At 48.4% G+C, this 22,223-nt stretch overlaps 1 protein-coding gene across 5 annotated transcripts in view; it reads left to right on the top strand.

Moving 5' to 3' along the window:
- ZFPM1 (zinc finger protein, FOG family member 1) overlaps positions 1-22,223 on the top strand; it is a 228,761-nt gene that overhangs the window by 170,702 nt on the left and 35,836 nt on the right. The window contains exon 1 of one of the 5 annotated variants that reach the window (XM_081335880.1): positions 13,953-14,047. The exons of the other annotated variants lie outside the window; for them this stretch is intronic. The gene's annotated coding sequence lies outside the window, so the exon portion shown is untranslated. Of the gene's footprint in view, positions 1-13,952; positions 14,048-22,223 lie in introns of those variants that run through there. 5 annotated transcript variants of the gene reach the window in all.

The following is a 22,223-nucleotide window of genomic DNA, read 5'->3' as shown; positions in this document are numbered from 1 at the left end:
GGCTGAATGTTGCCATCATTGGAGGTATCTTCCTATCTTCAGTCTCTGTTGGCTGCTCCAGCTCTTTGTCAGTCTTCTGGTCCCAATAATCCAGACCTGAGACCAGGAGTTTTTCCCTGTTGTGGCTCTCCAACACCTGGGAGGTAGGCTGCCTACACGAAGGGAGGTCTCCCAGCCAATTGATTGGTAACCCTTCATTCTACAGCTAAGCAATAAAACCCAAAGAGCAGAGAAGGTGTTTCAGGGTGGAGGTTTCAGCCTCTCCTGCGGTGCTCTGACCAGCCTGTCCCTGGCTTTTCTTTGTAGCCATCAGCCTGGAATGAAGTGGGAGCTGTTGGCACAGCCACTGTGCTGCTGCTGGCCTGACCGGCAGCAGAACCTGCCCTGCCCGTTGGCAGCTTCCTGGCACCAGAGGTGCCTTGAGAGTTCAGATATGGCTGCTTCCAGGTTGGGCAATGGAAGTTTACAAATAGGGCTGCGAGGTTGGGAGCAGCAGGGAGAAAGAGAGAGAGAGAGAGACTCACACAGAGAGAGATTTACAGCAGTGTAAGAAGCCTCCTTAGGAAATGTGGGAAGACAAAGCCAGCAAGCCAATTTCACAGGTTACCGTGACTGATCTGTTTGTTCTTAATAAATAACTCTTGCACATTTCGTTATTTGGCACGTGCCTGGGTCCAGCTGCCCACACAAGGCTGACCATGAAAAGCCCGTCCCTTGGGAACCCAGATCCCTCTTCTCCCCCTTCGGCTTCTATGATTGGAGCGGGCGTCCTCAGTACCCCGTCAGGTTGACTCGTGATAGCACCTTGGTGGGAAACTCTTTGGTGGGGTCACCGGTTACCAGCAGCAGTATGCAGATGGTCCTCGACTTACAACCACAACTGAGCCCAAAGTTTCCATTGCTAAGCAAGACAACTGAATTTTGCTCCATTTTACAACCTTTCTGGCCACCGTTGTTAAGCGAATCACTGCAGTTATGTGAATCTGGCTTCCCCACTGATTTTGCTGGTCAGAAAGTCTCAAAAGACAATCACATGACCTCCCCTGCGTTCGTCATAAATAGGAACCAGTTGCCAAGTGTCTGAATTTTGATCACATGACCATCGGGGTGCCGCAGCATTTGTGAGTTGCTTTTTTCAGTGATGTTGTAACTTTGGTCACTAAATGAATGGCTGTAAGTCAAAGTTATACCTGTATAAACCGTGCCTGGCCGGGGCCCTGCCTTCCCAGCGGTTCTCTGCCAGACAGGAATTGTATAACACACGTTTGCAAGATGCCCAGCTGGTGAGGGTTGCCTCGGATGTGCCCGTGTTTCGGTCGGTGAGAACCCTCCCTTCCCCTGCTTCTGAGTCACTGGCCACCTAGGGAGCAGCCTAATCCTTTGGGCCGTGGTGCAAACTGCCCAGGCAGGGTGTAAGAGATTAAGGAAGAAGCACTGATTTTAGCGAAGCAAGTTATCTTGCCTCTTCTGGTGGGTCTGGCCGGGCGCCGAAACCTTGGCCAACCAGCGCTCCTCTAGGGATGAAGCCCCTCGGGCGTATTTGGGGGCAATAGCCGGTTGGGTTATTGGGGAGCCCTGAAGCCCGGCCAGGCCGACTCTTTCCAGCCAGGATCCCCGTTTGACACACCCCTAAAACGGTAAGCCATCCAGGAGGACGTTTTTGTAGTGAGAGGCAAAAAAAAGTTGGCTGCCTGCATTTTTGTTTCTCCCAGTGGAGTCTCATCCTGGCACTGGTCAGAATCTCTTTGCAAATCTCAGAGTGTGTCAAAATAAAATCACATGGCATTTTGGGCATGTCTACTGGAAGTTTCATGCAAGAAGTTTCCAGTGATTCATGGTCATAAATTGCAACTGGGGCTTGAAATCCAGATGTTTACCTCATGTTTTCATGTCCTTTCTGACCTGTGCCGGAAACCTGTCCCAAAGCAATAAGTGCAGGCCGGAAAGTTGAATTTGAATCTGTGTGTGTGTGTGTGTGTGTGCGCACACTATTTGAACTAGTCTGTGATTGCCACATTAGAAGCAATGTGCCTGCCCATTAATGCAGATCTGAGTCTCCATTTTCTGAGAGAGCGTTGCTGCGTAGATTAGCTGGCAGATTTCCTAACTGGCAGATTTTTCAACTCGTTCACACAGTGTGCTGCAAAGTTTAGCTCAGAATCACATTTTCCTGAATTGTCACAATTCTGCCTGCTAGTCTTCCAAGAGTAGATGCCGGTCACTAAGTTCCAACAAGCCCAATTTCAGCAACCCTATCAGAAACCCTGATATCAAGCCACATCTGATTGTCCGATTAATTAATGCATGCATGTGATTCCTGGCTTGCAGGTGTAAACTATTTGCTTTGTGGGCTGTACTTAAGGCAAGAAGGTGGCAGGGTAGGGGGGTCTCTCTGAGGGAGGGAGGACTGGTGACCGGGCGGTTGGGTAAGAGGCTGGCTGAAAATGCATCTTCTGTGTGGAGGAGCGAATACAGAGCATTGTATTAGCTGCTTGCAAAGCAGAAGAAGAACAGATTCCTGAATTCAAAGTGAGTGATGTATATTATCAGTGAATGAAAGAGACGCGTAGGGCTGGTCACCCTTAGGTTGGTGAGTACCTCTTGAGGGGACCCCCTATAAATTTATGTTTAATTTTATATTGATTTATATCCTCCTCCCTCCCTCCCTCCCTCCCTCCCTCTCCTTCCTTCCTTCCTTCCTCCCTCCCCCCCTCCCTCCCTCTCTCTCTTCCTATCACTACAGTCTCAATAGTGCAGGAATTGCAAGTAATATGAGTGTTTACACAAATTTCTAAGGCTAACCATTTCCAAAATGAATGTGGGCAGCTGAGAGCTTAAAAAAACAAAAAAAAATTATCACGAGATCAGGAAAGGACAAATAAGTCTAAATAAGACATTCACGGTAAGAGGAAGAATATGTGAAATAATTTGAACTGGACCTCTTTTGATTCACCAGAAGCGCTCTGGAGTAACTTGATTTTCAGGGTTTGGGGAAAGCTGACACAATGAGCCAACTGTACTTTATTATTAAGATTTAAGGCTGCTGGTAGTTTATTTTAGTATATTAAAACATCTATAATGGTGATTATGGAAACAATAAGGTAGAGCACTCACGGCCTAGGCCAGTCCATGGGTTTTTAAGCCCCCTCCTAAACAGAGCTGCAGTCCAGGTGACAGGCAGTTCCGCCCCCTGGATCTTATCTTTGGAGATGCTCAACAGGGGGGCCACAACCGTGCTCACCTGGAGGGACAGATGGTCCTTCTGTTGTCTCTGGAATGGTGGCATGACTGGACCAGTGCTTTGATTTGGGTCTCAAGGAAGAATCCCATCTCTTGTTTCCTCTTTGAGCAATGGAAGAGCCCCGCGTAGCCATAGGTTGCTGGTCCTGGCACAATTTCTTATGGTTTTCGTCCCTGGGCACAGCATTCCCCATAATGATAGCAGGCATCCTTCCTACAGCTTGGTTCCTTCCCAGTGGAGGCCACGAAGGCAAGGTGAAGATAATGCCAACTAAAAGTTTAGGAGCTTTAACGAAGCTGAAAAGAGATCAGGGAGTCCCATGACTCCATAGACTTGAATGCATGCAAATTCTGGAAACCTTTCTTATTCCTAGGGTTGTCCATTCCAGTTGGATGTGCAGAAATTCAGGACTGAGCAAACTTCAGAAATGGTGGTGACTTTTTTTTTAAGGGGCTGGAGAAATGCATGGAGGATCAGGTCCACCGTGGTGTTTCTACTCTTGGTGGCTGTGTTTCCTCCCTGAATACCAGCCAGTGGACTTGGAAGAGCACAGGGGAAGAGGACAGGATCTCCCCATCCACGTTGGGGAGCCTCCAGATGCCTCTGGTTGGCCAGAGCTGGGCTGATCAGCCCTTGACCTGAATAACTGTCAGGGCCCTTGCAACAGCTCTAGAAATGGATTCACTAGACCTTCCCATAAGACTCTTTATTTATTTATTTTTATTTTAATTCCATTTATATCCCGCCCTTCTCCGAAGACTCAGGGCGGCTTACAAGCTTAGCAGTAGCCTTCATTCTATGTATATGCCTGCTTATTAGGGCTTTCACACACACCCCAAGCGGCATTATTACAAAGTCAGCTTAATTGCCCCCAACAATCTAGGTCCTCATTTTACCTACCTCGGAAGGATGGAAGGCTGAGTCAACCTTGAGCCTGGTGGGACTCGAACCTGCACTAATTGCAGGCAGCTGGTGTTACTTAAGGAGGCATTAGCCCAGTGCTCCACCAAGGCTCATTGATTCACACATCTACTAAGCCGCAATCTGTTGTAACAGTAGTTGCTGAAAGTGCCACAATGGCTGGCTTCCCACATAATACATAGAACCAGCGCCAGACCAATCATGCTATGGCTTTCCACCGTACATGGGGAGAGCCGTGCTGTGACACGGGAATGTTCCTTTCTGCGATTGTGTGGCAAAACTTCCCAGGCCGAACAGTAAACCCAGCTGCTGTCCAGACTGGCCATTTGGAGGAAAATGGCTGTGGAGATTCTCACTCCTCCAGGTTGTCCCAGAGGTGCTTTTTCAGGAGGCCACTGGACTTTCTTTGTTTTTCCTTTGAAGACGTTTTGCTTCTCATCCAAGAAGCTTCTTCAGCTCTGACTGGTTGGTGGGGAATGGAAGGATTTATGCTCCTTGTGGACAGCTGGTCATTTGCCTTCTAGAGCATGGATAGGCAACCTTGGCTCTTTTATGTCCACGAGTCATAAAAGAGCCAAGGTTGCCTACCCCTGTTCTAGAGGGTCGTTGAAGCCACTTGAAGGCTTATCTGTCCTCAGGGTCACCTGAGTGGTGCAAAAGGAGGTGGAGCCTTCTTGGAACTGCTTTGCTGGCTGAGGAATTCTGGGAGCTGAAGTCCACAAGTCTTAAAAGTTGCCAAGGTTGGAGACCCCTGCCATAGACTGGAGATAGGTGATGTCACATCCCTCCCCCTCTGTTGAGGGAGGGCTGTTCAGTTTTGACATGGATGGCCTCTTCTATGCAAATGACCAGCTGTCTGCAAGGAAGATAAATCCTCTCGTTCCCTACCATCCAGTCAGAGCTGAAGAAGCTTCTGGGATGAGAAGCGAAATGTCTTCAAAGGAAAACAAGAAAGTCCAGTTGCCTCCTGAAGAAGCACCTTTGGGGCACTTGGAAGAGAAAGAAAAAAGATGACTCTTCATTGTTCTGTAGCAACGTGTTTTGTGGAAAGGATGAAACGAGAGAGGAATGCAGCTATTGACCTTGGCTGGAATAGGGTTAAGGAATGAATGTTTCTGAGTCATCCCAGATAAGCCCACTGCCTCTTCCTCCTCCCTCTCCCTCCTCTCCAAAATATCTCTTATCTCCTCCCTTCTCACATCAACGAGTTTGGGTGACATCTCTGATTTGCCAGCAGAGAGGGAAATGCCATTTCTCTAATTTGTTAATAATCTCTCCGACTATTGCCCTGATGATTGCTTATTATGAAAGCTAGCACATTTTATCCTTCCCCCCCCCAAATCTGGAAATTAGCCAAAGTCAGGCGTGGGTGGGTGGGTGTGCATCACCCATAGCATCCCTTTTGTGAGACTGGATACCTCAGTGGGTGAACAGGCTGCAGAGGCTGCCTCCAGCTGCGTTCCTTGCATCATGCAAAGGGCTGGATTTGCAGCTGGCTTAGCGTCTCGTCTGAACCTGGCCAGTTAAGGGATATTTAGAGTTAATCAAATCTTCATTTAGAAATCAAGCCAGGATGCTGAGAAAGTTTGCATGCACCTCAACAATCTACCCCAAAGTCTTGCAGCGTTATAAAAGTTAATACTATCTTATTTGCATCTGAGGGATGCGGTGGCTCAGTGGGTTAGGACGCTGAGCTTGTCGATCAGAAGGTCGGCAGTTTGGCGGGTCGAATCCTGAGTGCCGCGTAGCAGAGTGAACGCCTGTTACTCGTCCCAGCTTCTGCCAACCTAGCAGTTCGAAAGCACGTAAAAATGCAAGTAGAAAAATAGGGGCCACTATACGGTGGGAAGGTAACAGCCTTCCATGCGCCTTTGGCATCTAGTCATGCTGGCCACATGACCACGGAGACGTCCTCAGACAAGCGCTGGCTCTTCAGCTTTGAAACGGAGATGAGCACCGGCCCCTAGAGTTGGAAACGACTAGCACACATGTGCGGGGGAACCTTTACCTTTACCTTTTTTTATTTGCATCTGAATGCAATAAGAAAGAGGTCAGAAAAAGTTTCCTCTCGCCCTGTTGTTTTTTGCGGGGTGGCAGCCAGCTCAAGAGCCAAATCTGAACCTGGAGCTCAAAAACGATGGAGACCTCTGGCTTATCCGAGCATGTGGATGTGTTTTTTGACTTGGGGAGCAGAGTAGTGGTGAACTAGTGCAGAAATATCGGTGTCGGGATGCTATTGCTGATCATCAGCCAGACACGCAAAAGCCCGTTACTGCTGCAGAATTAAGTGGCTGGAATGAATGCCCTGCGCAGGCAGTTAGGATTAGCAGCCAGCCTCAGGGTTTTAGGGCTCAGTGTGGTGTGGAAAGGAGGGTGTTGCGATTAGGGGTGCAGCCGAAGCGCCCTGGGAGAATTCGGACCCGTTGCTGCTCTTCAGCCCAGCCAAAACCTGGAAGGAGGGAACTAATCTAACTTGGTATAAACCACCTTTTTTATACTACTCAGTTAAAGCAGCATCTGGCAAGTTCAGAACAAGAGGAAGGGCTGCTTAAGGGCCCCAAGAATGGCAGAATTGCCTGTCTTTTCTTCCTGCCTCCAATGTTGGTCTGGCTTTGGTCATCTGAAGACTTCTTTCAGCCTCTCTGTTAAAGAAGCCAATTGGTTGGCTGTGAAGCTGGCAAAAGTTCTCGATGTTTCTGTAGGCCAAGCTTCACTGGATGATGTGGGAGGCTGTTTCTCCCTCTAGACAAAATGTTCTGTGGGCCCCCAGACCTCACCCCACCTGCAAGCTCCACGTCTCAGTTAGTGTCACCTTATCCAGGATCTCCTCCATTGATTCCTTTGAAACCCTAGTTTTCTTCCTGGTTAGACTGCAGCAGCAAATCAGAGTTGCAAAACAACCCTTTCTCTATGAAAAGGCCCTAGGAGACCTCCTCGGAAAAGATGGGTAGGCAAAAGGACCCACGGTTATTTCTCAGTGTGCTTGCCACTTGTGCCTTTTTAATAATGCTGTTCTTTTGTGTGGCCCCTTGGTTGTTGTGGCTGTGGTTGCCTTCTCTGTTGTGCAGGCTCCTGGAGATCCCTCTGGGGAAAAGGGGGGGGGAAGGAACAGAGGCAGCACCTACTCACCAAACTTGGGGGGGGGGTGGAGAGAAGGGGGGGTCTTTCCTGTGCCAAGCGAGAGGAGGCGAGGGAGAGAGGGATGGGCATCCAGCGGTGTCCCAGCACTGGCCAGTCAGCCTGGCCTGGTGAAGGCGTCGCTGGCGTAAGTCTGCCCTGGCGGCTTGGGTCACTGCCGTCAACAGACAAAGATGGAGTAGGCCCCAGAGACCAGCCGTCCTTTCCCTGCCTTCTCACCCTGAAAACTCTCCAATGTACAAAGCAGGGGGAAGGTGTTAGAATCCCAGTGGTGGGATTCAGCCAGTTCGCACCACTTTGGCAGAACCGGGAGCTAATTTTTTTGTTGCCCAGGCCCAAAATGGACTTCCAGAAGCGGCATCTACACAGAGAACCGGTTGTTCACCTGTTTGAATCCCACCACTGGTTAGAAGGTTGTGTTGCGAGACGGGATCCCGTCACTCGACCTCCCTTAAATTAGCCCCAAGGGGGGGTGTTTTTTCAGCCAGTCCAAAAAGTCAAGATGGCGGCCACAACATGCAAGGAGAGCTGTACAAAGTTGCACACAAAAAGGGGGCAGGGCTGCTCCAGGTGGACAGTTGCAGCCATTATCTTAACTTTGTTGACCTCCCTCTCCAGGTCTGAAAGGTCTGAGCAAGATCTTTCTCAGCCTGGTTTAGATGTTGGGAGGAGTGAATCGGTCTCTCCCCTTGTTTGGAATCTCCAGGAGTTGGGGTGAAGGGATACCCCAAGTCTGCTTTCCAGCCCTGAAGTACTGGAGAGGTTGGAGTTCATCTGGTCCTCAACCAGCGTGGCCTTTGAGGTCCACCAGGGTTAAATAGCACCAAGCTGACTACAGAAAGGAAGACTAGTCCATAGTGGCATCATAGGGAGAAACAAGAGCGGGGCTCTCTGGAGGGCCCCCAGTTCTAAGGGCCAGCAACAGTTTGGTCTCCATTGGATCCCCTGAAACAGCCAGCCAGTGGACTGGAGATGTCTCCCTTGTCTTTACAAACCAGCCAAAGAAAACCGACCTCTGGCTTTGGGGGCCATGCAGGAAAAGGAAATGGCCCAGCCCAGGAGACAACAAGCGAGCGTCCAGGCAAACCTGTTCCTTTGCTTGGCCCTCTGTCTGGCTTGACTCATCGGGTTCTCCTTCCGGTGCACACATTCCCCCCCCCCACAGCTCTCGTCCCCTTCTCTCCTCTTTTCCTCCCTTCCCTCTGTCTGTCTGTCTGTCTGTCTGTCTTGGGCAGCTCGAAGGAGACCCTGGCGCTCTCCCCAGCCGAGGCCCCTCTCTTCTCGCTCACTCTCCAGTGCCGGTTTCAGCGGATATGATAATGCGGAAAGTTGAACTGCCCATTACCGCACCACTGATGGGTGCATTGATAAGGCTTTGATAATGGGGGAGATTAGCAGCGCTCAGTAGCCAATCGCTCAGCCCCTTCCCCCATTAACATTCCCCACCACCGGCCGGCTGGGAGCTGCCGATCTCCTCCATTTCCACTCCTCCATGAGATAAGAATGGAAATACTGACTTCATAGCTCACTGATTAAAGTGTCTGGATTTCTTGATAATACACAGATAAATTATGTTTTTCAAAAAGAAGGTAGGGACGGAGTGGGAGGGGAAGGGAAGGGAGGAAGAGCCTTGAGTCCCTTCCTCGGCTCTCCCTGCCTGCCCCCCTCCCTCCTCTTGTGCTCTGCCCCACGTTCCCACCGGCATCAGGCTTGGCTCTGTTGTGGCTCTGCGGACACTGGCAAGATTTTGCAAACACTACAAAGAGAGAGAGAGAGAGAGAGAACATGGGGCACCCTTCTGCTGGGGAGGGTGTGTGTGTGTGTCTGGATCTGTGGGTGTGTATCAAGGATGGATGTTTAGCAATGCAGGGATTGCATCTGAGAGATACAGAGTTTTGCACCATCAAGTGCACAAGTGCAGCGCCTGTTGTGATCGGACACCAGTAGTCAACCCATGGAAGGCAAAGGAAGCCTCACTTCCTTCCATGTGGCAGTTCCAGATCTTCTAGTAAAGGACCCGTCCAGGAGATGGATCCAGGCTTGCTTCCTTTCTCTAAACATTGTCTGAAATGGTATAGGGTCTCTGCTTGAGCAAGGAGTTGGACTAGAAGACGTCCAAGGTCCCTTCCAACTCTGTTATTCTACTATATGGTGGGAACGCTGAACAACTTTCCCCTCCATCCAGAAATATCCTTGGCTGGTGAGGACGGAGACATAGCCAAACATCAAACCTCAAAGGGCAAAGAGCCACTCAGGGCGACTCCTCTACCCATAAACCCACAGATTTGGCATTCTGGATGGGATACTTTGGCTATTGCTTGGGAGTTTTCCTCCTCCTCCTCCTCCAAGAAAGGAAGGTTAAGTGTCTTTAAACCCACAATCAGACCTGGGATGCACCCAGTTGCTTACTCTTTAGAGGCTGCTAAACTCAGCCTGAAAGCCAAAAATGAGCACCCTGGACCGAAGACGTCAGTGATCTGACATTGGAGCTGTGGCTGAGACCTGGATCCCAAGAAGGTCCATCTTGCAGGTGCAGGATGAGGCCTCCAGCAGGCCAGAGGTCAATAATCTTTCCAAGCTGCCCTAAAGCTGTCGGAGTAAAGCTCTCCCAGCTTGGTGCTTTACAAATGCATTGGAGCGTAGCAAACCTCTGAAGGCTATCAGGTTGGGCATCGGTCTTTAGAGGCAGAGGTAGAGAATTTAAAAAAAAACATAGCTTCTCTCAAGTATGACGCAACTTTAGAGGGTGACGATGCCCCTAATCCCGGCCACTTCCAATCTTCCCCTCTTTTTCCCACCTTCCCTGCCCTTTTAGAGGCACTGAGATCTTGGCTGCGTGGAGGAGATCCCCAGAGTTTCATTTTGAATGCTTGCAGCACCTTGTGAAGGCAAGGGTACCTCTGCACTTGCCTAGAGAGTCCTGAAGCTCTGAATATCGATTGCCGAGCCTGGGTTAAGGGTAAGGCATCTGCCATGTCCTACCTTACTTAATATGTAAATAAAGAAAACCACAGTTCCGTGCAGCCTGCCCCAGGCTTCCCCTCCAAGACTAGGAGAAGGTTTTAACCTCCCGGGCATCCTGATTTTTGAGGTGGGAAAGAGTGGCTTAGCAGACCCCTTATTTTGGGGAGGAAAAAAGCAATTCCTTGGGTCCTAGAGCCCCTTAAGGAGGTGGGAGAGGATCCTTTTGCAATAAATCTAGAAATGTTTCTTTAGAGCAGTGCTTTGCCCTCTTGACTGCTGGAAGATGGGTAGACTTCAACTCCCAGAATTCCCAGCCACCAGGGGAATTCTGGGACTTGAAGTCTACCCATCTTGCAGCTGTCAAGAGGGCAAAGCACTGCCCAAAAGATCTATCTATCTATCTATCTATCTATCTATCTATCTATCTATCTATCTATCTATCTATCTATCTATCTATCTATCTATCTATCTTGCCTTTCAGCCAGTCTTTGGCATACCATGCTTTAAGGCAACCTGCAATTCCACCTTTGACTTCCCAATGCAGGAGGGCTGTGTGCCTTTGCAACCCATAAATAATCCCTTTGAGGGGCCGCGGGCTTTATTTCATCCTACAGCAAAATAAACCCCGGAGGTATTAAGCCCGCTGACCTTTGCAAGCAGGTCCTCCCATCTGCAAATTTTCTAACTAAATTTTCTAACTAAAGAAGGAACAGGATAAAGTTCATTTCCAACCCGCTGCCCCATTCCAGCCAGGCTGTTCCTTCAATCCCCCTCTGCTCTTTTTTAAAGGAACTGAGATAAAAAGCAGAGATAAGTCCAGGGCTGTTTTGTGTAGGAGTTGATATCTTTGTTATCTATCTCTCTCTCTCTCTTTTCACTCTCTGAGCAGCTCTGTTGTTTTTTACCCTTATCTCGCTCCACCAAAATGCCAAGAACAGAAAACACACAAACCCCGGTGCCTTGATAATTCATGGAACTGGTGATAAAATGTTACCATTAAATTAAAATTGTACATTTTTTTTCCTTACCCCCTCTTTGCAAATGAAGTCAAAACAACTCTGGGAACAAGGCACATCACACACAGATCATGGGAAAGGAAGGAGGGGGGGGAACCTCTCTTAATGTGGACAAAACATCCATATTTTGGGGGGGTTGGAGAGAAAAGATCTGGATTAAAGGGCCACAAATGAATATATTAGGAGTAGCAAGTCTTGCGTTCCAGCCTCACAACATCATTGTAGCCGGGAGTGTCTTTTCATATTTTATTTGAGGAATTCTCAAACGTCGGAGTTTTTCCTCCTAATTCTCTTTGCTTCATATCTGCATTCTGTAACTGCGGTATGCAGAAGCCTCTGGCTGGCAGCCGGGAAACAATGGGTCCTGCCTGTTTGGGGCTCTTAAAGCTGGATTGGGGAGCTGGCATTTCCAGAAAAAGGTGTCTCCTCTCTATTTAGAAAAGGCGCCCCGTTATTTTTGGAACTAAGGGGAGAAAAGCAGAAACATGATGCAGACAGAAACCTTTTTAAGCACCAGAGACATTGCTATTCATTATGAGGTCCTAAAGAAATCTCTGTGAGAGCTGACACCATCACATTCTTTTCCACTGAAGCAAATTTGCCGCCCAGAGTCGCTGCAACAGAGAATGGGCAGCATATAAATTAATAAATAGAAAGATTACACATGCCATGTCTGAACAGGCATCTTTCAGACCTTGGGGGCTTGCAGTTCTCAACATCTTGGAAGAGTCCCAAGTTATGGATATAGAATTGAGTTGAATTCAACAACTTCCCTTGAGTGGGGGGGGGGTGCAGCCCCTGGGCACTGGTGTCTATGAAGATTCTCAGTCATCCAGGTAGGTCATGGCTGTCCCAAAGGTGCTTTTTCAAAAGGCAGCTGGATTTCCTTGGTTTTTTTCCCTTGAAAAATTTTTGCTTCTCATCCAAGAAGCTTCTTCAGTTCTTTTTGGAAAAGCATCTTGGAGACCGGGGCACTAGTGTTATTCTAGGATCTGTGTGTGGTTATTGCCATCGGAAAGGTTTTATCACAGCATTGGAGGCTTTTGGTGGGGGCGGGGGAAGGGCACGTGGAATAGATTGGACAGTGTTGGTGATGGTGTTATCCATTTGGTCCCGTCCAGCTCCTGGCGATTCTGTGAGCCAGGTGTCTGTCTCCACGTCTCCCGATCTTGCACTACTACTTTGAGTTGCTCCATGCTCTGGCTGGGGGCTGGTGCCAGCTTTGATGGTGTTTGATAATCTGAGGAGCATCCAAACTCTGCTCCTCCATCCATTGATCCATTTTGCTCAGTTGGTCCTCCCAAGGAAGAGAGACCTGGCCTCGAAAAAAAATATACCTAATTTGATGTTTGCAGGATGGGCTCAAAGGGAAAGGACTACAGGGTGAATCTTCTCTCTTTCTGGCTTCTCTGCTTCCTCCCTGAATCGCAGCCTCCCAAGCTCCTTTCCCCCACCCTCCCCCACCCAAGCTTTGCATTAAAAGTCACTTCCGATCCATCTGATGTGCCGTAGAGACGCAGATAGCTCCATTAGACTCCTTTCCTCCCTTAAAGTCTATCAGGGCCTTATCGGGGCCCCATCTGCAACGTAAAATCACTTCCCTGCTATTGGCCTGCTGTTTTCTTTCTTATTATTCCTCCTCTTTGCGTCTGGCCCTTCTCCACTCGGCAGCAGCCTGACACCATGAAGGCCCTCTCTCTCTCTCTCTCTCTCTCTCTCCCTCTCTCTCGCTATTAGTATTAGTAATCGTGTCCCCTGAAGTGAAACAATCTTTTGTAATCTATCAGTGGTTTATCGGTTCTATCTGAGAGCCGAGAATGGCCGGCCCCTGAGATGGCGCCACACTCGGCCCTGATAACGTTACAGAGTTCAATCGTGATGAATGTTAAGTAACTGCACCCGTCGCCCGATAGGATGTGGACTTGGCAGAGGGAAACGCTCTGCCTGAAACCAATCTCCCGATAGCAGGAGGGGAGCTGCTTTTTCTCAGCCGGTGCTCCCCACCCCGTCTCTTTCCTCTCCCCAGAGCTTTGGGGCGGGCGGGAGGCTGCTGAGGGGGACCAGCCAGAGGTTCAGATCTTCTCCTGACCTTTGGCCACCATCTTGTCCGAGCAGCCGAGGGTGGGTTCCAGGGAATTTTCCTGGGTTCCCGGCTCCTTTCTTGGAGACTTGAGCCGGAAGGTCATCAGTCATAACAAGCCTGTGTCTTCTTTCCAACTTTGCAAAGCTTCCCAGAAGGTCTCAGCCGGGATGGTTTTGTGGAAGGAGCAGACACAGCGCAGCGTGTCTGTGGGGAGGGTGAGAAAAGAGAGGAGGAGGAGGAGGAGGAGGAGGAGGAGGCTGCTGGCATAGAGAGAGAAGAAAGCATGTCTGGTCTAAGGAAGAGAAGGAGCAGGGGTGACATGATAGCTCCCAGTATTTGAAGGGCTGTCATAGAGAAGAGGGAGGTCAAGCTATTCTCCAAAGCGCCTGAAGGCAGGAGAAGGAGCAACGGATGGAAACTTATCAAGGAGAGAAGCAACCAGGAACTAAGGAGGAATTTCTGATAGTGAGAACAATTAATCTCTGCTGGCGGGGGAATTCTGGGAGTTGAAGTCCACCCATCTTAAAAGTGGTTGGGTGACCCTATCTTAGAGTCTAGAAAAAGGTCAGCAAGTGACAGCATCTTCATTCAGATGACACCAGTTCCCTAATTCACATCAGCTGACATGATGCTTGAGCCACGATTGTGCCTTTCAGCAGACATCCTTGGGCTGTTCTTCACTAGGTAAGAAAAAATGGTGCACCTTTGGAGTAACACATGTAAAAAGGCAAATGTTTTATACATTCACTAATTTTAACTTTCAGGCAAGCCGACTCTTGCCAATGTCCAAACATGGTTTGAAGGTGGACTTGGAAGTGCGGAAGTGTAATAATTAGTGTTTTGGTCTGCCACTTGATGAAAAGAAGATAATGGTTCTATGACAAATACTGACTGGAATCTAGTGATAGTTGATCCTTTTGTGCTCAGGAAGTGATGTTATTTGGGAGAACCATGGAGGGTTGGGTCCTCCCTGAATTTGATTTAATCTCTGTGAGATGCTTTCAGTTGGGTAACCATCAGAACTTGTAGCCAGATTTATATAACATGGGAAGAAATTCTGTCTCCAATCACATGTTTGGGAATGGAATGGCTTTTTTTTCAAGGAGCAGGTGGTTTATTAGGTTGCAATTTATTAATTGCAAATATAAGCCAACATCCCTAGTACACTGAACTGGGTCAGCCAATAATTAACCAGGTTTAGATCTCCCAATCAGTAACTGAGTCATTTGGGGACCTCCTTGAGTCTCCACCCCCTTTCCCCTGGAAGGGTCTGGCATCCCATGAATCCTTGCGCCTACTGGCAAGGCTTCATGACCTCATCACCAGCCCCTTTGCCATTGGCCTACCTAGCAGGTTGCAGCAGGTATGACTTGGTCCCTACACCAGTCTGTGTTGAGGAGGTGGGTTCCGGGCAGCTGAGCGTGAGTTTGAGAACGGAGAGCTTTGCTTCTTTAGCTGCTCCTTTTCTCCCGCTCTTGACTCCTCTGCTTTGGCAATCCCACAACACAACACATTGGGCCGGCCTGGGGCGGAAGGCCACCCTCACCCCACAAGGATTAGTTAGCCTCAATTTGCATTGTTTTCTTTTCTTTTTGATGTTCCCAAAATGCATTAACCTCCGAAGTGACCCACTTAAATGGGTTGTGGGAACCAGGCCATCTGGTCCTAAGGAAAAAACGGAGTCAAAGCTAGGATGGAAATATTCCTGTTGGGGGGGGGGAACAGTGCTGTAAGGGAGCAGAGGGAAGCACCCAGGGCGAGACCAGGTGGAATATTTGTAAGTTGTGGAAAAACAGCTGGTCAGCAGGGTTTGGGTCTTGAACCCCTTTCGAGATGACACCAAACATGGGACCCCTGAAGGGGGAGAGCAGCGAAAGACATGGATGTTGCAAAGCAGACCTTCCTTCTGTTCGTGGCACGCTTGATTTCTGACTATGCACGGAAGGGAGGCTGTCCTTTTGTCGCAGGGACCTGCACAGTGGCAGCACCAATTTGTCGTCTTCGAGCTTGGCAGATTGAAATGCGTAGATGTTAAGACAGAGGAATGATCTCTTCACTTCTGGGATGGGCGTCATCCGTGCATTATCAGTTGCTCACACCAGACCGATAGGAGCATATTTATCTTGGGAAACGTTTTCAAGGGTTTGGAGAGGAACAGGAGGGCTCGGAACAAGCCAAAATGCTTGGTGCCAATGCTGGTGTGATCATGATTGGAAGGGGTGGGGGGCCTCCAGTGATGGAGCACCCACAATTTCTGGAGGCAACTTCTGTTCCGCTGGTTAATTGTTCTCACTGTGAGGAAGTTTCTCCTTAATTCCAGCTTGCTTCTCTCCTTGATTAGTTTCCATCTGTTGTTTCTTGTCTTGCCTTCTGGTGCTCTGGAAAATAAGTTGACCCCCTCTTCATTGTGGCAGCCCCTCAAATATTGGAAGGCTGCTGTCATGTCCCCGCTAGTCCTTCTTTTCCTCTAAACTAGCCAAACGCAAATCCTGCAACCGTTCTTCTTATGTTTTAGTCTCCAGGCCTTTAATCCTCTTTCTTGCTTTTCTTTGCACTTTTTCCAAGGTCTCAACGTCTCTTTTGTAATGTGACCAAAACTGGATTGCAGGTATTCTAGGCGTGGCCTTACTCCTCCTCCTCCTTATCATCTAAAATTTACCCCGTGTGCGTTGACCTTTCTAAAACTTCATGCCTCTCTTCCTGCTGGCATCTTGCGAGGTGGTCTTGGTGTTAGAAATGGCGGCCAGTCTCAATTCTACAAATCCATTGTGCATCAGGTCAAGAGGATCCTTTGAGTTGCCAGGAACTATGGCTAACCGTTTCACTGGGGAGTCCTAATTTCTCATCCCGCTTCTGAGCCACTCCTGGAATTCCCAGCCAGGATGCCCTCCCCCTCCCCTCTTGAGAAAGGCTATATTAATAGCCTTCTAGGGTGAGAAATGGGTCTTGCTCCTCACCCACCCCCCACCAGCCTTAACAGTCTCGCTGCCTCCAGAGGGAAGGGAAAACCCACTGTGGGCAGTAGATTTCTGATCCTTAACAAAGTTGGCATCCTGTGGCCTCTTATCAGAGCTGTGTGTCTGGCTGAGAGCTTTTATTATCTACCCAACATCCCTTTGGTGGTCTCCCTTGCTGTCTGTTCTTTTACCCATCTTTAACACAGATAGGCATGTTGTCAGCACTAAATTGATTGGTCCTGGGCTGCTTCTGTGGCAGGAGGCCTCATCCAGCAAAGGAGCAGCCTGTGGAATCATGGACGACCTCTTGATCAACGAGGCCTTGAGCCTGAGAACCCAACGATGTGTCTTAATGTTTTGTGAACTGAACAGTTTTCGGTCAAACGTGGAACACCAGTGTCCTGCTCGTGGTGTATCTTCCACTTTGTGGCTACCTTTGATCAACTCATCTCTAGTCACATTCTCATTCAAAAACGTGTGTTGTTTCTTTGCTGTCAAAAAGTAGTACACTAGTGTGTGCAACCCACTGTCTCCCAACCCCCCTGCTAACACTAATTTAATAAATTGATTTAGTTTCAAGATAGAAAACCCTCAATATGCCTTCTCAGGAGCGAGAAGTTGGTCCATCTAGTCTCCTGGAAGGAGCCAGATTTTTCCACTGTGCTTAGATATACTGAGAATTGATCTTCTGTGTAAAAAACAGTTCTCTGCTCAATACCAGGCTCTCAGAAAAGCCATCCACTGTGTAGTTTTCTTCTGAAGTGGCTTCTTGTTCTTCCTTTTACAGTTCAGAAGGACAGTCCAGGGATTGTTGTATAACTCTCAGTTGGTTTGGATAGTACCTTAAACCAACATATCTCAATCTTGGCCACTCTAAGATGAGTGGACTTCAACTCCCACAATTCTGGCTTGGGAATCCTGGGAGTTGAATTCCACACATTGTAAGGTGGGCAAGGTTGAGGGACACTACCTTAAATCAGTTTTGAGAAATACTCCTTAAATATTCCTGGATTATTTGGTAGTGGCACTTGCATGAAGACTAAGCATAAGTGAAGGCACTGTCAACTGAAGCACTCACAATTTATTCAGAGAAAGCTAGGAGCTCCAGGTACTTGTTGAGCAGACTTGCAGTAAACTTGCAATTTCTTTCAACACTCTACAAGTCAAGTAATCTATCCAGCAAAATTAAGCCATTTAGGACTATACTTCTTATTTGGATTGGGGGGACTGGATCATTTGGAAGTTCTTTCTCATTTCTGAAAAGATAAAGAAAATGAATTAATGTCTCCAGAACAAGAGAACACATTAGCCAGCCCATTTCCCTGATTGACTGGTTGACCCAAAACTTCTAGGCTATGCTTGTACAACCCAGCAAGAATTCTGCTCTGAAGAGTTTGCTAAACTTCTTATCCTAGCAGGGAAGAGCTCCACTTGTACTGTTTATACAACAACCACACCTTAGGACAGAGGCAGATTAAAACTTATCTACTACAGAACAAGGGAGCATGTATTCTGTCTCCGTCTTTCATTTCATGTTAAGCCACCGTAAGATAATATTGGTCATGTGGGGGAATTCTGAGCTTTGCTGAAAGCTGGTCCAAGCCAAATGGGGCAGATACAGGAGATGTTGAGGTGATGGCCCGCCTGATCGAGGGAAGGTCAGTGGCCTGATGTCTTTCAAAGGGGAAGGGAAAACCCAATCTGAAGTCGTGGTGATGGTGGTGGGTCATGTTTCTATCCCGCCATCTTACAAGTTTGTATTGGTAGTGGCCAAAGTTTCTCCTGTTTTCTCCTCGTCATAGCCTTGGGAAGGAGTGCCCTCTCCGAAGTTGCAAGGCTGAACTTCAAACCTGTATTTCTATGCTACAGATTGCCCTTATTTTTGTTTGCTAATTGGATGAGAGTAATTACGAATAGCAGCTCTGGCTTGGGGTGATGTGAATGGATATTTAAGGCAACTCTGCTGGAGGGAGGGTGAGAGATTCCCAAATCCTTTTCTCTCTTTTCCCCTCGTCTAAAGCAATATTTCTCAGCCTTGGCAACTTTGAGATGTGTGGACTTCAACTCCCAGAATTCTCCAGCCAGCAGAATCCTAGGAGGTGAAGCCCACTCATCCTAAAATTCCCAAGGCTGAGAAACACTGATCTAAAGTCTGCTAAGCCATCCCATCAACTGAAGAATCTTTGTCTGGTGGGAATGACCTCGGATAACTGCTGGGAGCAAGACTTCTCCCCGAGACTTGGCTTTATCTCTTAGGGGAGGGTACATCTTGGCTATCACAGCCCGGCTCTTCTTGTGATCTTCATGTTCCCTTCCAGAGAGAATCCGATTTTCATGTTGAAGCCTTTGCAGGGACGGAGTAGATCCTTCAGCCTAATGTTTCCCACCAGAGGACTTTGCAAAACCAAAGGCTTTTCTCACCCCAACAAAGCTCCCCCCAAAAAACAGGTGCTCTGAAGTCCCAGAAACATACCGTTTCCCCCCCCCTCATCTCCTAGATGGGGAGGGGGAAGGGGAGCTGTCAGCTTTGGCATGGAGTGGCTGCCTCCCCTGATCTCCAAGCTGGTGGGAAAGTTTGAATCTGTTGCTATTTTCTAGTTCTTATCACCGCGTCTTATCAGCGAGTTCTTGTCTGCAGACTTGGTTTGGGACTGTCAGGGTCTTTCTCTGGGCAGCCTGGAAAAAAAATCCTCCTCCCTCCCTCTCTCTCCAGATAGATTTTAAAAAAACAAAAACTTACTGGATAAATGAGAAAGATTGTCAGAATCCTGACAAAGATCAAGAAAGGTTTATTGTTCAGGCAACAAGAGAAGTTTGGTGTGAATGAAATGACTGACTAATTAAACTCCCAATAGAGAATTGGGGTGAACATCTACCCCCTCCAACGTCCTGGAGGAGACATTTCATGCCAATAGAAGGGAATATTTGGAACTCAAAGTTGAACTGTGGGGGGTCTTTGGTGCCCTCTGAGCTTGGGGGTTTTTCATTCAGTTCGTTCATCATTACTTAACCAGGTGACACCGTCAGTGGTCCTGTCTGCCCTGTCCCACCTTTTGTGGGGCAGCCCTTGATGGTTTTTCAGAGAGGAAGGACTTGGAGCTGACTCCTGGCTCCTGCTAGGTCCAGAGACCCACTGAGGTGGGGGGGGCACCTGAGGGAGGTGGGGCACCTGAAGGCCCAGGCAAGGAAGAATGGGGTGGAGAGTGGAATCCTTTCCAGCTACAGGCACAGGATGTTGAGGTGTGTAGTCCGACACGTCTGGAACAGAACAGGTTTCCTGGAATGCTGTTCTTGGCGCAAGAGCAGTACCGTATTTTAAACGAAATGCCCGGCTGTGTTTACAGGAGAGAGAAAGAGCTGCCTTAAACCCATAGTTTGACTTCAGTTGGCACCCTGAGCTGAAGAAAATCTTTAATTATTGTTTCATTGTTGAAAAGAAAGAAAAGGCAATATCGGCAGAAATGTACCTCCCGGACAGTACCGGGTGTCTCTTGACCCCCTCATTTTAAAAGAAGACAAAGCCAAGATTTGACACACAGGGTGCCCCCCAAATCCCAATAAAGCCCCTTTCTTCCCCACTCGGCTGGCATTCTTAAGAGCCAGCTCGCCCCCACGAGGCCGTGTTTCTTCTCTCACTGTCGTCCCATAGCAGGGCCACCCACAAGCCAGCCATTTCTTTGCAATTAGGAGCTGAGGAGCTAAATAGGGATACAAATGCAAGTCCTCAAAATGCCTGTTTTCAAGGGAATCACCTTGGCTGTCTTGGGTTGACAAGCCACCTTTTTTAGTGTGTCGCACGCTCGGTTGGCGGTACCTTTTGGACAAAAAGGGGAGATTGGTCATTCGAACTGGCCTTTGTGAAGGTTTAGAAAGGAGCTGGAAGGAAGGCTGAGTTGGCATGCCAGGTCTTAGGAAGGAGGCAGAGCCTCATTTCCCTTTATTGGGGGACAGATGTGTGAACAAAGAGTAAAATGAAGCCCTGTCTGGATGTCGGAAAGGATAGAAAAAAAGGCGCATAGGATTCTCGGTAAAATGTATTTTTTTGTGTTTTCACCTGAGGAGGTGTGTTCGGGAGAGTCTCTTGATGAACAGAGTGTGTATCTCACTTCCTGAATTTGCAATTAGCCCCTTCTTGCTTGTTTCCTACCCGGGGAAACCAGATTTTCCATAACTCTTGAATCCTCCGAATTCCAAAGTTTTTGCTACATTTTAAGATACCTTCTTTAAGTTATGTAGGATTTAAGGTAAACACTCAGCCAAACACACCAACAAAAAGATACGTACAAGCTAAATAACCTGAATTCTCAGTTTTGGCTGAAAGGGTTGAAAAGTTTTATTTTCTCATCCAAGACTCTAGAGCTGCTCAGCTGAGTCACACTGAAGGGAACACTGATCAGAACAGACCGGGGTAACCAGAGGATGGACGTGGGCAGTGGGTCCCCATTCCCAGCAACAGTGTTTTCCTTTCAATAGGAGAATTGGCTGGAAAACAGGGCAGGCGCACCAGAGGTGAGGAATCAGATGTGGCACAAGGAAGGCCAATAGCAGTAAGCAAGCAGAGTTCGTTGTTCTGTCCCAAAACAGTTTTAAAGTTTCTGCTCTCCATCACTGATTTCCATCTCCTTCAACAAGGGAGATGGTGATAAAGAATAGGTGGCACTGATGTTGTTTCCTAGTTTGGTAATAAAATGTCCGCAAGAAAACCACCAAGCTCAGAGAGCACCAAGGACTCCAGAAGAGGTAGCACACAAAGTCTTCTTGAGGTTCTGGGAAGTTTTGCAAAAGTGGCTTTCTAATTATCTTTCAAGAACTAGCCAGGTTTGACCCTGATTAACTGTTGAAATCAGCCAGAGTTGGCCAGGTGGTGGGTCCAGCTGCTCTGACCAGAAATTAAAGGGAATCGCCTTGTCCCAGATCCATCGGATTCATCCTAATAGCTTGTGGGACTCATCTCTCCTGCCCAGGAATCAAACCCCAGGGCTTTGCGGATACATGGCACATATTCTTCATCCAGGACAGATGTTCTACCCCACAGCACAGTCATTTGGGGATTTTGCAAAGGCTGGGCTTCTCCTCCCTCTGCATACGGACATATTCCCTCTCCTCCCTCTCTTCCCCGCTCCCCACAGAGTTAATGGAAGGGGCAGAAAGCCAGTGAGCATCTGCTGGGGTAACTTGGCCCCATCATCTCAGATTTGCCCCAGTTCTCCCTTAGAATGGCTGCAATTTAAAAAAAAGAAACGTACGTTTGGGGGGGGGAAGAGCAGAAGGTGGGGGAAGGGAAGGAACCCCAGTTTCATCGTCTGAGCGGGAGAATCTGGGAAGTGAGTGCGTCTCGCCGCCCCTTCCCTCCCCGTAAAGCCAGCCTTTAGTAATTCAGTTTTAAAGCATGAAAAAAGGGAGTTGATGAAATTCCACTATCAGCACTGAGCCAATATGCAAAATATCTCGCCCAAAATCAAATAGCTATTATGTTTTCATTTCCATTTCAGCGTATTTGCTTAATGAAGAATAGACAGATCAGGCTGACGGAGGGAGTCTGCATGAAGTGATAACTCCTCTAGGCTCCGAGCAATCCCGCAGACAAGATGCCCAACGTGGCTCCCTCCCTCCTTCCTCCCTTGCACCTCTTCCACACTCCTCCCCTCTTCTCTCCCTTTTGCCTGCCTTCCCCTCTTCCAAAGGGAGAGCCCAGCTTCGTCTAGGGAAGCTGGGGGTGGGGGTGGTGGCAGAGTCTCTGGGTGCAGATGAGCGCAGAGGAGACCTCCGGAATAATAGCTTTGTGCTTTTCCCCAAGGAAAAGAGTTGCAAATGTTTTATGTGGGTTCTGCCAACCTGCCAGGGTTCTTGGTTGAGTTGTATCAGGCTCCCCAAGAGATTCCCTGATTATGTAGCAACAGTTT

This window comes from Vipera berus (genome assembly GCF_964194415.1).
Source record: "Vipera berus genome assembly, chromosome: 10".
NCBI lineage: Eukaryota > Metazoa > Chordata > Lepidosauria > Squamata > Viperidae > Vipera > Vipera berus.
Note: the sequence above shows the minus strand (reverse complement) of the source record. Positions and strands in the feature narration are given on the sequence as shown.